The sequence below is a fragment of the Poecile atricapillus genome, chromosome 19 (assembly GCF_030490865.1).
Source record: "Poecile atricapillus isolate bPoeAtr1 chromosome 19, bPoeAtr1.hap1, whole genome shotgun sequence".
NCBI classification, from domain to species: domain Eukaryota; kingdom Metazoa; phylum Chordata; class Aves; order Passeriformes; family Paridae; genus Poecile; species Poecile atricapillus.
Genome location: NC_081267.1, coordinates 4,288,854 through 4,305,681, shown reverse-complemented (window position 1 = coordinate 4,305,681; position 16,828 = coordinate 4,288,854). Strand labels below are relative to the sequence as shown.

Below are 16,828 nucleotides of genomic sequence, written 5' to 3'. Positions count from 1 at the left end.
TCTTTTCTTTTTTTTTTGCTTTAGTATGTAAATAATATAGGATATGTTATAATAGTCAGACTCCCAGGAGCTTTCTTTTGCTGCCCAGGGTGTGCGGGGCATAGGGGAAGAGGGGGAAAAGGGGGCTTGTGCTCTGCAAGCTGCCCAGGCATGCAGTGGTGCAGGGAAAATGGTCAGAAGCCCCTTGGCCTTTGGTGGTTCTGCTGAAGTCACAAGCCCTGTCCCAGCCAGGAAGTGCCCTCTGTGTCCTGCTGCCTGTGTTGCTGCCTGGATTGCTGAGGGCTCTGTCATGATCTGCTAACACAGGCAGGAATCATGAGAGATTCGTTTGATCTCCCAGTGCAAAAGGACACAAAGGGATTTCAGTTTAAATCACAGCTATAGTGCACTTTTATTTTAGTGCCAACAACAGGAGTTCTAGCTGCTATGGTTTTTTGAAGGAAAATTGCTGTAGCTTTATGTGATTCTGGAAGGGCTCGAATTAAAGGGGTCATCATTTCACAGGTAATTGCATTGGTGATTCATAGCCTGTAGTTAATTTTCTGTCATGTATCATTTGCAAGCAGGCAGCTTTGTGCATGTCTTCCAGTAGCTGGTCAGGAGTACCAACTATAGCTACAGGGTCTCCCCTTTCCAATGGATTAAGCCCTGCTGCCCAATGAGCTGCGTGCTGAGTTAGGGACCACGGGTTACATCTGTCTCCTGCTGTTGAGAGGACCCCATGTCCCCAGTACCCACTGGCTTCTTGTTCTGTCAGTCAAATCTGATCTCCTCCAGTGAGAGATGCAGTATGTGTTCTGTCTCTGACTCGTGAGGGAGACACCCGTGCTCCTTTTTCAGCTCAGCCAGTTCAGCAGCAGTGTACGGGATTTCTTTAGTGGTTGTATGCGAATCAAGATCTTCATCATTGATATGATTATATTCTGTTTTAATTAAAGGTTTCAAGCTAGAACAGCAGTGCTCCCCACAATTTTTCATCAGTTAGTTCTTTTTGAGGGTAAATTTGATTAATGAGAAGGGTTTCCCTCTCCACTGTTTCTTTGGTGAGTAAGCATTCTTTGAATTTTTAACCCATTCCTCTCTTTGGGCCACTGGCAACAGATGGATCTCATTCCTTTCTTCATCTGATTGTTTTTGCAAAATTTCAACTAGGTTTTGAAAGGAGTCCATTCTAGTTCTTTCCTCACCTTTTTGCTTAAAGCAAGTTTCTCTAGCTGCTGTAAGACAAGCTCCCAAAACTGAGCAGAGTATATATTTTTGCCAAGTAAAAGCCTTTGGAACCCATACTGGAGGTCTCCTCCTCATCCTTGTCTCCACCATGCACCTACCAAGATCCTTGTGCCGTGGAGCATTTGCTCTAAGCCACACCTTGGGTCACCCCGCTCCCGAGTGTCACAATCCCCTAACACAAGTGGAAGTTGTGAGAGGTTTGTTTGATCTCAGAGTGCAAAAAGGACACCAGGGGATTTCAGTTTAAATCACAACAGCACTAATGCACCTTTATTTTAGTGCCAGCAACAAGGGTTATGTGATAGAGGAGAGGGAGGGAGAGATGGAGAGAGGGATAAAGAGGCAAAATGCAAAAAGAAAATAAGGGGGGTTATAGCTACCAACGGATGAGACAGGGTCGCTGGTGTCTTCTTCCATGTGGAGATCTCTCTTGAAGAAAGTAACTTGGAAAAGTCATTTTTACAGTCTGTTTCAAAGCAAGGGGCAGCTGGCCAAGAGGTGGGGAAATTCCTCGGCTATTGTGATGAGCCCCCTTGCTCTGGGAAGCAGGTGTAAGGTACAGAACAGGCCGCTCCTTACAAGTCCCTGCTCAGCAGCAGGAATGAAGGCAGTGTACCTTGAGAGCACAACAAGCACACCTGCAAACCATCACCTGGCAAGCTTCCACCTCAACCAGGCCAGAACCCCTGCACAAAGTCCCTTGGGGTCTTCAGGGTCTCGGTCTCTGTTCTTGTGACGGTTGTGAGGCAGATGAGGGTAACTTCAGACTGTCTCTTACACCCTAGTAACCCCAAATGACTCAAATGACCCCAAATCACCACAAATAACCCCAAATTACTCTAAAGGACCCCTCTGACCCCTCACCTGACCCCAAATGACCCCAAATGACCCCACACCTGACCCCACAGGACACAGACATTTACCCCCTGCTGAGCTCGGTCCTATACAACCCCAAATCCTTCAAAAATCCCCAAAATTTGACCCTGGGAACTTCCTGGACGAGCAGGGTCAGTTCCAGTGCAACGAGGCCTTTGTGCCCTTCTTGGCCAGTGGGCACCCCAAAAATCCCATAAATCCTTGGGGTGGGGTCCTAAATCCTTCTGGAATCCCAAAAATCCCAAAATTCCTTTGCGGTGGGGTTCTACATTCTTTTGGAATCCCAAAATTCCTCGGCGTGAGGACCCCAGACCCATTTGGGACCCCCACCCCTGAAACCCCCAGACCATTTTTGGACCCCAATCCCAAACCTCCCAGACCCTTTAGGGACCCCCCAGGCCCTTTTTGGGGTAGCCCAGACCCTTTTGGGACCTCAGACCCTTTTGGGATCCCGTAGCCCCCAGAGTCCCCAGACCCTTTGGAATCCCCTCGGCCCTTTTGGGATCCCCAATCCCTGAAACCCCCAGACCCTTTTGGGACCTCCAGCCCCTTTTGGGACTCCCAGCCCCTTTGGGACCCCAGTCCCTCTAGAGACCCCCAGCCCTTTTGGGACCCTCGGACCCTTTAGAGATCCCCAGACCCTTTTGGGTCCGCCGACCCTTTGGGGTGGGGCGGTGCTGACGCCCCCTCCCCACAGGGCAGTGGCTGTGCCTGGGGGAGGCGCTGGCGCGGGCAGAGCTGTTCCTGTTCCTGACCTCGCTGCTGCAGCGCCTGCGGCCGCGACCCCCGGCACCCCCCGAGGAGCTGCCCACGGCGCCCCTGGAGAGCGGCTTCGCCAACATCGTGCCCCGCTTCCAGCCCCTCCTGCTGCCCCAATGAGACCCCCCCAAATTCCAGACTGCTCCCCAAATTCAGGAACTGCCCCAGGATCGGGACCTTTCCCCATGGCTGGAAAATCTCCCCCCAGATCCTCCCCAGATTCCACTTCCAACATCCCCCCTGCTTCCAGCTCAGGATGGTGCTCTGATGAGACCCTTCCCCAAATCCCACCCCCGAGATGCCTCCCCATCACTGGAAAATCCCCCCAAATCCAACCCAAACCCCACCCCAAAATCAGGAATCCCCCCCTGAGACCCCTCTCCAAATTCAGGACGCCTCCCCAAAATGCCCCTCCCCATCAATGGAAATTCCCCCAAAACCCAAAAAATCCTCCCCAAATCCCCCTCCCACAATCAGAACACCCCTGGGACCCCAGAATTTCCCCCCAAAACCAGCAAATTTTTCCCCCAAAATCCCAAAATTTCTCCCAAATCCCCCTAAAAACCCCAAACCCCCCATATCCCCCCAAAAGTCCCAAATCCTCCGAAGACTCAAAATCCCCCCCACAAGACTCCAAATTTCCCCCAAAATTTCAAATTTCCTCCCAAACTCCCCAAATTCCTTCAAATCCCCAAAATTCTCCCCACCCCCCCAAATTTTCCCCCCAAAACCACCAAATGCTCCCAAAATCCCAAATCCCCCCTCAAGATTCTCAAATTACACCTCAAATCACCAAAATTTTCTCCCCCAAGTCTCCCAAATACCTCCCCAAAAATATCGGGGGGTGCCCCTAAGTAACCAAATCCCCTCTCCCCAAAATTCCCCTCTGGACTCCAAATTCCCCCCCCCAAAACCCCCAAATTTCCCCCCCCCCAACACAGTTTTTTTCCCCAAAACCCCGAATCCTCCTGCTAAAAAACCCAGAGTTCTGCCCAAAACCCCAAATTTCTCCCCCAAGCACCCAAATGTTACAAAAAAATCCTAAAATTCCTGCCCTAAAGCCCCAAAATTCCTCCCAGGACCCCTGAAGTTTCCCCCCAAAACCCCAAATTTCCCTCCAAACCCCCAAATTCCTCCCAAATTCCCCCCAAAAACTGGGAGAACCTCCCAAAAAAATACCAACACCTCTTCAAAACCCCCCCCAAAATCACAACTCCCTCCCCAAGAATAAACAAAAAAGCTGAAAATGTATATTTTTATTTCACATTTTTCACACCTTGGGCAGGGGTGTAGGGGGGGAAATCCCAGAATTCTCAGGATTTTTCACATTCTTTTGGAGAGAGGTGGTCTTCCCAACTTTTCCAGCAGCCCCCAGGCAACTGCTCCTCAAAATTCCTGCTCCTCAGCCCCCCAAATTAAGTGCACATAAATAAAAAAGAGGAAAAAAGAAAAAAAAAAAAAAAGGGAAAAAGGTAAAAAATAAAAAAAACAGAAAAAAAAGACACCCTCACCCCAATTTGGGGGGAGGAGGACGAAGGTAAAATTGCGGAAGGGGTCGAACCCCCAGAAAAAAATTGAGGGACAGCTAAAAAAATTGGGGGAACTACCACAAAAAAGCTCATTTTGAAAAATGCTAAAACCATTAAATAAATAGCAGAGGCAAAAAACCTGAAAAATCTGGGGAGGAACCCCCAAAAAATGTGTCAAAAATGGGGAACTCCCCCTTGAATCCAAGGGATTTGGGGGAAATTTTTTTCCCAAAAGCTGTGGGTTTTTGAGGGTGGCAGGGGAGGAGAGACCCCCTCCAAATTCCTGGGGGTGTCCTCGAGATCCAGCGAAGGCACCTGGTCCTGGAGGGGGACAAAAAGGCCATTTTAGAAAAATTAAGGGAATCTGGGTGGATTTGGGTGAATTTTAGGGAATTTTGGGATTTTTTGAGGTCTCGGGGGGGGTCTCAATTTTGCGGGGTCTTGCGTTCCGGGGCCACAGGATCATGTTCAGGGAGGCCACAGTTACCAGGAACAGGCATGGGACACCAACGAGATGGGATTCTGCTCAGGAGAACATTTATTCAGCTCAGGAACAAACTCAGACCCAGAGACAGCCCCAAACAGAGGCAGGGAGATGGGGTTTGAGAACCAGGGTGGAGTTCAAGGTCAGGGACCACTGGGAACACAGCAAGGGAGAAACCCCAGGGGCCCAAACCCAATCAGAAATCCCTGGACTGCCTCCCCACGAGGGGTCCAGGGTGGAGTTTCTTCCTGGGCTCACAGGGCCCAACCTCTGAGGCAGAGGGATGGAATTCCCTCTTGCCCACACCTCTCACTTTAACAATGTTCATTTGAAACTAAATCTTTGCCTCCCTGGGCAGGGGCACCTCTGACAAAAACTCACTCAGTAATGGGCTCCCCCTCCCTTCATCACCCCCAAACTTTGGCTGTCTCATTCCAGACCCCACCCCACCTCCTCAATCCCAACCTCAACCCATCCCATTCCTGCTGGACATCAAGACCCCTTCCCAATCCCTATTTCCCCCATTTCACACCTCCCAAACTCCATCCCACCCATCCTGCCCCCCCCAATGCCCATCTCACCTCTCCTGATTTGCATCCCACTTCACCCAGTCCCCTTCCAACCCCATTCCACCTGATGCCTTCAGAAGGCTGACCTAGAACAGAGCCCAGACAGAGTTAAGAATAAAGTTTATTAGAAGAATTTAAATACACCATGGGCAGTACAAGAGGCTGGCAAGGGCTATACGCAAGATAGACCAGAAATGGTCACAAAAATGGACAAGTGATCACAAGGTCTCACATTTTTAGAAGTTTAGGTCCATCTGCAGATTGGGGTTCATTGTCCAGTTACAGCTTCAGATGATGAAGTCCCATCCTTCTTGTTTTCTCTCTTCAGTCCACTCTTGTTTATGCTTTTGGGCCTGAAATTTGTAACAACTGTCCTTGGTATCAAGCTAGAAAAGGAATTGTTTTGTCTACCTACTCTGTGAAGAGAGCCCACTAATACTTAATATGAACTTCAAAACTACAAACCTAGGCAGTGCAGAATATGAAAAATATGAAAGCTAAAACTTAAGGCAACACACCCTGAGGGGCTGTGGAATCCAGGAAATCTGGGTGGGAATGAGTCCTTTTCAGTGGCATAAAGTGATTTTGAGGTGACAGGTTGAACTCGCTCGTCTCCTTGAGTGCCAAGAGATGGAGAAAAATATACCAAATACCCCCAAAACCCACCCATTTACCTCCCTGAATACCAGATTCCCTTCAAGCACTAGTAAAAAGTGAGGCTTTAGATGTCTTTGACTAATCTGTTGACTTTTAGCGCAATTTTGTCTGCTTTAAATAGATGAAGATGAATGAAAAGAAAATTAGGGCCAAATCAAAATGACCACCAGCCCAGTGTGTTCCCAACGCAGATCACAGGGAACGTGGGTCATCAGGGCTCTGCCCAACGTGGGTCCTCTGATGGGAGATGGAGCTGGGGCAGTGCATGAAGCTCTTCCTGCACTTGGGGCACTCGCAGGGCTTCCCTTACCGGTGCCTCCGTTGGTGTTTGGTCAAGTGAGAGCTACTGGAGAAGCTCTTCCCACACTGGGGACACTCGTAGGGCCTCTCCCCAGTGTGGATGCGCTGGTGGTTGATGAGGTGGGAGTTTTGGTTGAAGCCCTCCCCACAGTCAGGGCAGCGGAAGGGCCTCTCATCCGTGTGAATCCGCTGGTGCCTGAGAAGATTGGAGCTGCTGTGAAACCTCTTCCCACACTCACCACACTCGTAGGGCCTCTCCCCAGTGTGGATGCGCTGGTGACGGATGAGTTCGGAATTGCAGCTGAAGCCCTTTCCACATTCTCCACACTGATGGGCCCATTCCCCAGTGTGGATCATCTGGTGGCGGATAAGGAATGAGCTCTGGCTGAAGCTCTTCCCACACTCCAAGCACTTGTAGGGCTTCTCCCCATCCTGAAGCTGCTCATGGACCACCAGCTCAGAGCCCCGGCTGGATCTCCGGCCGCCTTCCCGGCACAGGGTGGGTCTTTCCTCCTCAGAGCACCCTGGGATGGGTTTGGAGCCCCTCCTCCTGCGGGATCTCTGAAGCTTTTCCTCCCCGTTGGATTCCTGCACTATGGAGCTGCTCAAAACAGCCTCTTCCACAAGGTTCTGCTGTGGGGATTTGTCCTCCCTGGTTTCCATCCTCAGCTTCTTGTCTGGGGGAGGAAGGACAAGGAGAGGATGGGATTTGCCTCCGTGCCAGAGGGAAGGGGAAGGAGATTCCCCCAGTGCGTCCCCGGCAGGACGGCGTCGGCAGCGGGGTTGTCCTGCAGCCGGGGGCCATGCTGGGCTGGGAGATGGATCAGGAGAGAGGGGGAAAGGGGCACTGACTTCCTCCTCACCTGCCTGGGTGTCCTGGGGCATCTTCCTCTTCCTCGCAGCCTCCTTCTCCATCCAGCCTCCAGGTCTGGGATTGGGAAATCCTGGTTTGGGAGAAAACAAGGAAGGAGCACATTGAGTTTGAAGGTCCCTCTGTCCCAGTCCCTCTCTAGAAGTCACTAGGGCATCTGGTGTGTCTTGGTTTGAAAGGAAAGGTGTTTGCTAAGGAAGGCAGAAGCCTCCATTGAAATTGATAAAAATGTAAGCAACAACCCCCTCCAAATTATTAGAATCTTGATATGAAAGCCCTCTCAGATAAATATATAGGAATAACAATTCTTTACTAAAGAAAGGAAAATGAAAATTCAGCAGTAAAAAAGAAAAACAACAAAAAAACAACACTCTGAGAGAGTCAGTATACAACCCTATACCCTGTTGGTCAGGGTGCTGGCAGCAGTGGCTGCAGTCCTCCTGGAGTGACAGATGTGGTTCTGTTGAAGCAATAGAAGATTGTAGCTTACCTCTGAAGTTCCGGTGCTGTAGATGGGTCTGGTCTCTCCTCTGGGAATCCAGTGGAGAAAGACTGCCTGTGGTGCTCTGACTCTCAGATTATATCCAGTCAGGAATGCTTGGCTCCTCCCCCTGGGTGGAGCATCTCACAATGGGATGATGTCATTTTATCAGTCCTGCAGTGAGACTCAATGGCCCATTAAGAGAAGATACCCTCCTGGAGAGAGGATGGGTGGTGGAAGAGATAAAGAACACTGCCCCACCCGGTTTTAACAGCTGGCCCATTAACAGAAGACATCCCCCAGTTATGAAGGATGGGTGATGAAAGAGATAAAGAAAACTGCTCTACCAGGTTTTAACAGATGGTGATAGAATACATACTTTTGGTTACATCTTGCATTGCAACCCAAGACATGGGGTCCATAAAAACCTCCCAAACACCAAGATTCAGCCCTGAAAATGCCTCCCAGGAGTTCCTCATCTCTGGTCTCACTCCTTTGCTGTTCAGGGATTCCTCCCTGTCCCAGCTGCTGGGGATCATGCTTGTACTGTGGGTCCCCTGTCTACTCGGTCCCTGACCTCTTCAGGCTGCTGGGAGTGCCAGGAATCTGAAAAGTTTCCCCTGTTTCCATCTCCCCACTTAGGGATGCTGGGACCCCCCAGTATCCCTCCAAGGGGAATTTTCCATTCAGCTTTGGAGTTCTTCATTGTCCAAACATCCCCCCCAAAAAACACAACCCAAGAAGGACGCCCCGGGACATCTGGGCCAAGCTCCCCCTCCCCGCTCACCTGTGAGATGAGGGGTGATGATCCCACAGGTGGGGGGACTGTGAATTCAGTGGGTGCTTAACCTCATGCTTCCTTCTCCTTTCCCTGATCCTCCTTTGTCTCTTCTTCAGGCTGAAGAAGCTGCTCAAGGAGTCAGAAGCAAAACTCCAAGTCCCTTGGAGCTTCAGTCGGCCCCACTGAGGGCAGGGACTGCCAAAGGCTCCCCAGGGACTGGTGAGAGCAGATCCTGGAGGCCAGGATTGCCGCGAGCCAAAGGCTCTGAGCAGGGAACTGCAATGCTGAGCCAGCCCTGGCTGGGTTGGAGGAAGCAGAAAGGCCAAGCCCTGAGCCCAGGCCTGGCACAGCAGGGCCTGTCCCTCACGGGTGGCTCGGGGCTCTTTGTGGGGCAGTGGGATGTGAGGGGCAGCAAGGACAAATGCCGTAAACCTGTGTGACACTCCAGATCCTTATGGAACCAAGGGGCCAGAGTGACACCATGGGAAGTTGTGGAACCAAGGGGATCATTGTGGCACTCTTGGGCCCATGGAAACAAGTGGCCAGTGGGACACTCTGGGGCCTTATGGAAACAAGAGGCCACTGTGAGCCTGCAGGGCTGTAACACCTCAGAACACTTCAATGCTGGTGGTAACCAAAGGTTCCTCTGCTTGAGTTTGGTGCACAGGAGAAACACCAACCAGATCTTCTCAACATGGACAGATGCAAAGAATATTCTTGGTAGGAAGGGACCCACAAGGACCATCAAGTCCAGCTCTTAAGCGAATGGCCCCACAAGGATTGAACCCACAACCTTGGTGATACTGGCACCATGCTCTGACCAACTGAGCTAAGAGGTCAAAATGACACAAAATTTTACTGGCAAAATATAGACAATCAAGGAACTTTGGCAAAGGGTTAAATACAACATCCAATTGAACATAAAATTCTCACCATAGCATTAACTTCACTAGCTTAGCTCATTTAACCTAAAAACCTTGAACATTTAAGATTTTGGGTAGCATTAAGATATTCAATAATGTTCCAGGTACGTAGGATAAGAAGGAGAAGAAAAAGAGACCAGACAGACAGAAGATCTACAGAAAAACACTTCCAGGATGATCCCAGTCACTCCCACTACAATTCCAGTCACTCCCAGTTTGAGCTATGGCACCCAATCACCCACAGTGCGGTTTCAGTCAATCCCAGGTCCTCCCAGCATGATTCCAGTCATGGCCAGAGTGACTCCCTGTCACTCTCAGGATGGGCCCAGTTGCTCCCAGTCACCTCCAGTATGGTTCCAGTCACAGCCAGCCCCTTTGCAGTCACTCCCAGTACGATACCAGTTAGTTCCAGTAGGATCCCTGTATGTCCCCAGCATGGGCACAGCTGCTCCCAGGATTATCCAGTTGTGGTTCCAGTTGCTCCCATTTACCTGCACTGTGGTTTCAGTCTCTCCCAGTCTATCCCAGTTGTTCCTAGTCACTCCTCAGGTGCTTCCAGCCTGATCCCTGTTGCTCCCAGCCACTCCCAGTCACCCTGAGTGCAGTCCCAGTTGCTGCCAGTGTGGTCCCAGTCTTGCCCAGCATGGCCCAGCTGCTCCCACTGTGATCCCAGTAGGATGCCAGTTGCCCTTAGCATGGATCCAGTTGCTCGCTGTTGCTCCCAGTGTGATCCCAGTTGCACCCAGTCTCCCCTAGTATAGTCGCAGTCCCTCTCCAGATGATCCCAGACTCTCTCAGCATGGTCCCAGTCATTCCCAGTTGCCCCCAGTGCAGACCCAGTCACTCCCAGTTGTTCCCAGTTGTCTCCAGCATGGGCTCCCAGTTGTCCCCAGCACGGTTCCCGCTGTTCCCAGTGTGTTCCCAGTCATCCCCAGTATGGTCACAGACACTCCCAGTATATCCCAGTTGCCCTCAGCATGTCCATGGCCATTCCCAGACACTCCCAGTAATCCCACTCAAGTGCTTGTTATCCCAGTATGATATCAAGCCCAGAATATCCAAGTCGAGCTGGGATTCACTCCCTGAATTCACAGCCCCCCATCTGTGGGATCATCACCCCCCATCTCACAGGTGACCAGAGAGGGGGAGCTCGGCCCAGATATCCTGGGGGATTCCTGGGTCGGGTTTTTGAGCGTGATGATTGGAGAATGAAGAACTTCCAAAGCTGAGTGGAAAATGCCCTTTGGGGGGACATTGGGATGTCCTGGTGGCAGCTGCTGGCAGAGGCAGCCTGGAGGAGCAGAGCCCTGTGTCCCCGAGGACCCCAAAGTGGGGAGCCCAGAGAGGGGGAGCACCACAATTCATGGGACCCTCAATTGCCTGGTGAGGGGCAGGGGGGTCTCCATGGACGCCCTGCACCCCGAAGAAGAGAATAATGGGAGCAGAGACCCCGGGACCCCAAAAAATTCCAGCATCCCTAAGTGGGGAGATAGAAATGGGGGAAACTTCAGATTCCTGGCACTCCCAGAAGCCTGGGCAGGGCAGGGACCGAGTAGATGGGGGACCCCCATATACATGTTACCCTCAGATGCTGGGACAGGGGTGAAACCCTGAACACTAAAAGGGAGAGAACAGAAATGGGGAACTCCTGGGAGGCATTTTCAGGGCTAAGTCTTGGTGTTTGGGAGGTTTTTATGGACCCCATGTCTTGGGTTGCAATGCAAGATGTAACCAAAAGTATGTATTCTATCACCATCTGTTAAAACCTGGTAAAGCAGTTTTCTTTATCTCTTTCTTGACCCATCCTTCATAACTGGGGGATATCTTCTGTTAATGGGCCAGCAGTTAAAACCAGATGGGGCAGTGTTCTTTATCTCTTCCACCACCCATCCTCCCTCCAGGGGGATATCTTCTCTTAATGGGCCATTGAGTCTCACTGCAGGACTGATAAAATGACATCATCCCATTGTGAGATGCTCCATCCAGGGTGAGGAGCCAAGCATTCCTGACTGGATATAATCTGAGAGTCAGAGCACCACAGGCAGTCTTTCTCCACCGGATTCCCAGAGGAGAGACTGGACCCATCTACAGCACCAGAACTTCAGAGGTAAGCTACAATCTTCTATGGGATCATTGCTTCAAGACAACCACATCTGTCACTCCAGGAAGACTGCAGCCACCATTTAATCAGACTGCTACCAACACCCTGACCAACAGGGTGTCAAGTTGTATACTGACTCTCTCAGCGAGTTGTTTTTTTGTTGTTTTTTATCTTAGGTACTGCTGCATTTTCATTTTCCTTTCTTTAGAAAGGAATTATTATTCCTATTCCTCAATCTTTATCTGAGAGCACTTTGATATCAAGATTATAATAATTCAGAGGGGGTGATTACTTACATTTTTATATATTTCAGTGTAGGTTTCTGCCTTCCTTAGCAAACACCTTTCCTTTCAATCCACGACAAGCCAGGTGCCCGGGTGACTTCTAGAGAGGGACTTGAACAGACAGACCTACCAACTCAATGTGCTCATCCCTTGTTTTCTCCTAAACCAGGATTTCTCATTTCCAAACCTCATCTGCATGGAAAAGAAGGCTGCAAGGAAGAGGAAGATGCCCCAGGACACCCAGGCAGGTGAGGAGGAAGTCACTGCCCCTTTCCCCCTCTCTCCTGCTCCATCTCCCAGCCCAGCCTGGCCCCCGGCTGCAGGACAACCCCGCTGCTGACGCCGTCCTGCCGGGGACGCACTGGGGGGATCTCCTTCCCCTTCCCTCTGGCACGGAGGCAAATCCCATCCTCTCCTTGTCCTTCCTCCTCCAGACAAGGAGCTGAGGATGGAGACCAGGGAGGACAAATCCCCACAGCAGAACCTCATGGAAGAAGCTGTTTTGAGCAGCTCCACGGCAGAGGAATCCAATGCGGAGGAAAATCCCCGGAGATCCCGCAGGAGGAGGGGCTCCAAACCCATCCCAGGGTGCTCTGAGGAGGAAAGACCCACCCTGTGCTGGGAAGGCGGCCAGAGATCCAGCCGGGGCTCTGAGCTAGTGGTCCATGAGCAGCTTCAGGATGGGGAGAAGCCCTACAAATGCTTGGAGTGTGGGAAGAGCTTCAGCCGGAGCAACAGCCTGATCCAGCACAAGATGATCCACACTGGGGAATGGCCCTACAAGTGTGGGGAATGTGGGAAGGGCTTCAATTGCAGCCCCAACTCATCATCCACCAGCGCATCCACACTGGGGAGAGGCCCTACGAGTGTCCTGAGTGTGGGAAGAGGTTTCAGACCAGCTCCACTCTCCTCCTGCACCAGCGGATTCACACGGATGAGAGGCCCTTCCGCTGCCCCGACTGTGGGGAGGGCTTCAAGTACAACTCCACCCTCACCATTCACCGGCGCATCCACACTGGGGAGAGGCCCTACGAGTGTGGGGAATGTGGGAAGAGGTTTCAGGCCAGCTCCACTCTGCTAAGGCACCAGCGGATTCACACGGATGAGAGGCCCTTCCGCTGCTCTGATTGTGGGGAGGGCTTCAAGCAAAACTCCACCCTCATCAGGCATCGGCGCATCCACACTGGGGAGAGGCCCTGTGAGTGTGGAAAATGTGGCAAGAGCTTCAGCCACAGATCCAACCTCAGTGCCCACAAACGCATCCACACTGGGGAGAGGCCCTACGAGTGTCCCCAGTGTGGGAAGAGCTTCACCCAGAGCTCTACCTTGACCCAACACCAACGGAGGCACCGGTAAGGGAAACCCTGTGATTGCCCCAAAGTGCAGGAAGAGCTTTGTTCACTACTCCAGCTTCATGTGCCCTTCCAGAATCCACGTTGGGAAGAGACCTGGTGATCCATGTTCCCTGGGATCCATGCTGGGAACACACCTGTCCCTTTTCCTGCCCATGGCAATGTCATGATGTGGGATTGAAGGACATGAGGGTCTGACCATGTCCTTGTCATTATATTCAATTTCATCTCAGGTTGTTGCCAGGGGAAGGAAAAGGACTCCCTCTCTCTCACCAGAGGAGAAAAGTGTCCTTTCCAGACAGGAGGAGATACGTGGCCAGGAAGAGTCAGTTGGTGGCATTTTAGTTTTCCCTGTAAATAGTTTGTCTTATCCCTTCTGTTATCCAATTTTTTTCTGTTCCTGTTTGTTCCTTATCCCGTTGCTCTTCTCAATAAATTGTTCTTATCCCAGCATGGGATCTTTGCCTTTTCTGCTTTCCATTAGAAGCGGGAGGGAAGCGAGCAGCAGTGCGATTTCAGTAGGAGCAGGAAATTGGGGAATCCCATTCCTGAAGCCCAGCCCATGGAAACCGAGCATCCCAGCTGGTGCCAGGCCTGGTTGCCATGGGCAGCAGCCTTGGGAGCGGGTCCCTGGCTGGGGGCTGTGGGAACCTCTTCCCTCTGGTGCCCAGGGACGGGAGTGGAGGGAGCGGCTGGAGCTGAGGCGGGCAGGTTTAGGCTGGATGTGAGGAAAAGGTTTTTCCTGCGAGGCTGCTGGGGCACTGAACAGGCTCCCCAGGGAAGGCTCCCAGCTCCAGGGCTGGCTGAGCTCCAGCAGCGTTTGGCCAGCGCTGCCAGGCCCAGGCTGGGATTGTTGGGGTGTCCTGTGCAGGGCCAGCAGTTGGACTGGAGGATCCCCATGGGTCCCTCCCAACTCAGCCAATTCTGTGGCTCTGTGATCCCATGAGCCTGGGGATGGGACTGGAAGTGGTTGCCATGGCAATGGGCTCTGGCTCCAGGCCTGAGACAGGCACAAACAGGGCTTCCATGGAGACTTCCCAGGGGTTTCTGGGGATGCTGAAGAGCCGTGTGGTCAGATGCAGTCCCAGCAATTCCATGGTGACATCCCAGAGGACCTTGGGCTGCAAAGGCACCGCTCTGTCACAGGCACCCTGGGACCCCATGGTGACATCCCAGGAGTCCCCAGGCTGCCAAAGAGCCGGGATGTCACAGACACTCCCAGGGCTTCCTGTCATGGGCAGAGTGGGAGCTTCAGGCTAAAGCTTTATTTCTTTATTGGAGAAACTCTGTCTGAGTCATGAGGTGGAGAAATTACACCAAACAGCCACCAGGGATCCTCAAACTCCTCCAAGTCACCTAGACTTTTAAATTCTTTCTAAGAGAGGAGACTGGGAGCAGCTGGATTCAATCCCAGCCCGAGTTTGTCAGAGGTTTATGTGTAAATATTGGACATGTAGAATTGAACCGTAATGCAATTTGTCCCACATGATTAACAATGGAATATCAGATATATTTATATAAATACAACTGTGACTGATTCTGAACATGATTTATTTACACCACAGAGTAAATAAAGAAAAAGATTTATTTACTCCACAGTATAGGAGCTATAACAATTATTAGACTATAGTGCCCTAGGAAGCAATTTTGAAGGAAACAGGGCCTTGCTGGAGTTGTTTGAGCCCATTCCAGGCACAGCCTCCTGCTCCAGCAGGAACTGCCTTTCCTGTGCCATGGCCAGGGCAGATCCCGCTGCAGGAAAAGCCCCAGGCCAGCCCCAACCCAGGGAAGGGCTCGGGCACAAGTGCAGAGTGCCGTGCTGGGAGCTGTGCCAGGGACAGCCTGAGGCACCAAAGGCACCTTGGCAGCAGCAGCTGCTTCCAGGCCATGGCCAGAAGGCTCCCTTGGCACCCCGGCCTGGTGGCCAGCACTGCAGAGCTGCTGCTTCAGGGCTCATTTCTGGCTGGGCTCTGGAAAGCCACTGCTGCTCCAGGAGCCTGACTGGGAAGCAATTGGCCCCAGCACCCTGGGGACAAGATAATAATGAAACAACTCTTTATGGCAGCAGAGACAAGGCAGGGGCAGAGGAAAGGAGAGAACCAGGCCCAGGGGACATGGCTGCAATGGTGATGGCTTTGAGGTCAGTGCCACTGCAGCAGCCTGGCTGGCCCTCAGCAGACATTCTGGCCAGGAGGGTTGTGAGGTCACCCAGCACATCAGAGAACCCACACAACAGCAATTCCATCCTTGGGGAGGGGAGGGGGCTTTCACTGTGTCAGGTTGCACAGAGATCCTGCTCTTGGAGCATTCTTGGGATGGGGCATCGACTTGTCTGGAAAAGCAGTTGCAGTTTTGTGCCACTCTCATAAAATACCTGATTAAAATTTTTTCTCCTTCTAAAAAATATAAATTAACTCTTGATCACTTTAAAGATATTCATCCCTGTCACTGCAAGATTTTGGAGAAAATAACTTTGACCAGTGCTTCCATTTTCACACACCATGGAGAGGACCCAAAAATCTCCCAGGATGGGGTTTGGAGGCCTCATCACATAAGCAACATAAGAGCTGAGGGCCCTGGGCTGTGCAGCTGCAAGGCCCTGCCAGAGGAAACTTGTGCAGCCCTTTGGCCATGGCTGCTGGCCCTGGGCCTGAGGCCAGCAGGGGACAAGTGACCCTGGCAGCCCTGGGGCCTCATTGCCTCCTTGTCCCTGCTCAGCAGCCTGGCAGGGGCCGCCCCATGGTGCTGCCCTTGGCATTGCACATCCCCACATGCCAGTGGCCCGGGAAGAGCCCTGAGCAATGAGGGAGGGACAGCATCTGCCTTGCCAGGGGCTGGGGCTCAGCCCTTGGCGCTTGGCACTCCTGAAACACATCCAGCTTTGCTCAGCACCACAGACACCTTTCCCTTGCTTGTCCCCAGCTGCCATCAGGGCCTCCAGTCTTCTGCTCTACCTGGAACCTGGGGACACTTTCCCACTCGTGTCTCTCATTTCAATTACAAGAAATTTCAGTTTTTCCATCTGACTTGGAGCTCTTGAGGAGTTTCTGGAGCACACTCTGAGGGACTGAGTGTGATGCCAAGAGCCCCAAAGGCCCGAGAGGGTGATGAAAGTGCTGGTGCTGTGTCTGTGCTGCTGAGCTGGGCCGGGCTCCTGGCCCAGAGGCAGCTCCTGGCAAGGGCAGCGCTGCAGAGAGACAGCTCTGGCCAGGAGCAGCTCCTGAGCACAGCCCAGCAGGGCTGGGGCCCTGCCAGGGCAGCTCAGGGACACGAGCAGGCCCAGACAGAGCTCCCAGGGGCTCAGCACTGGCAGGGGCTGTGGGATGTGCCAGAGGGGGCTGTGTCACAGCAGCACCTCTGTGGCTGTGTCCTGGAGCCCCAGAGCAGCTGTGATGTCAGAAAGGGGCTGTGTGACAGCTCAGAGTGGGTTGTGTGAGGTCACAGATGGGGCTGTGACATCACAGAGTTTGTTGTGTGAGGTCACTGAGCAGCTACAGCATCATAGAGGGGACTGTGTGACATCACAGAGAAGGCTGTGACATCATGGCATGGCTGTATGACATCATAGACCTGGTTGTGATGTCAAAGTATGTGCAGTGACATTATAGGGTATCTGTATGACATCACAGAG

At 52.1% G+C, this 16,828-nt stretch overlaps 1 pseudogene; it reads left to right on the top strand.

The window, feature by feature from the left end:
• Positions 1 to 16,828, top strand: part of LOC131586385 (zinc finger protein 271-like) — a 102,888-nt pseudogene that overhangs the window by 65,023 nt on the left and 21,037 nt on the right.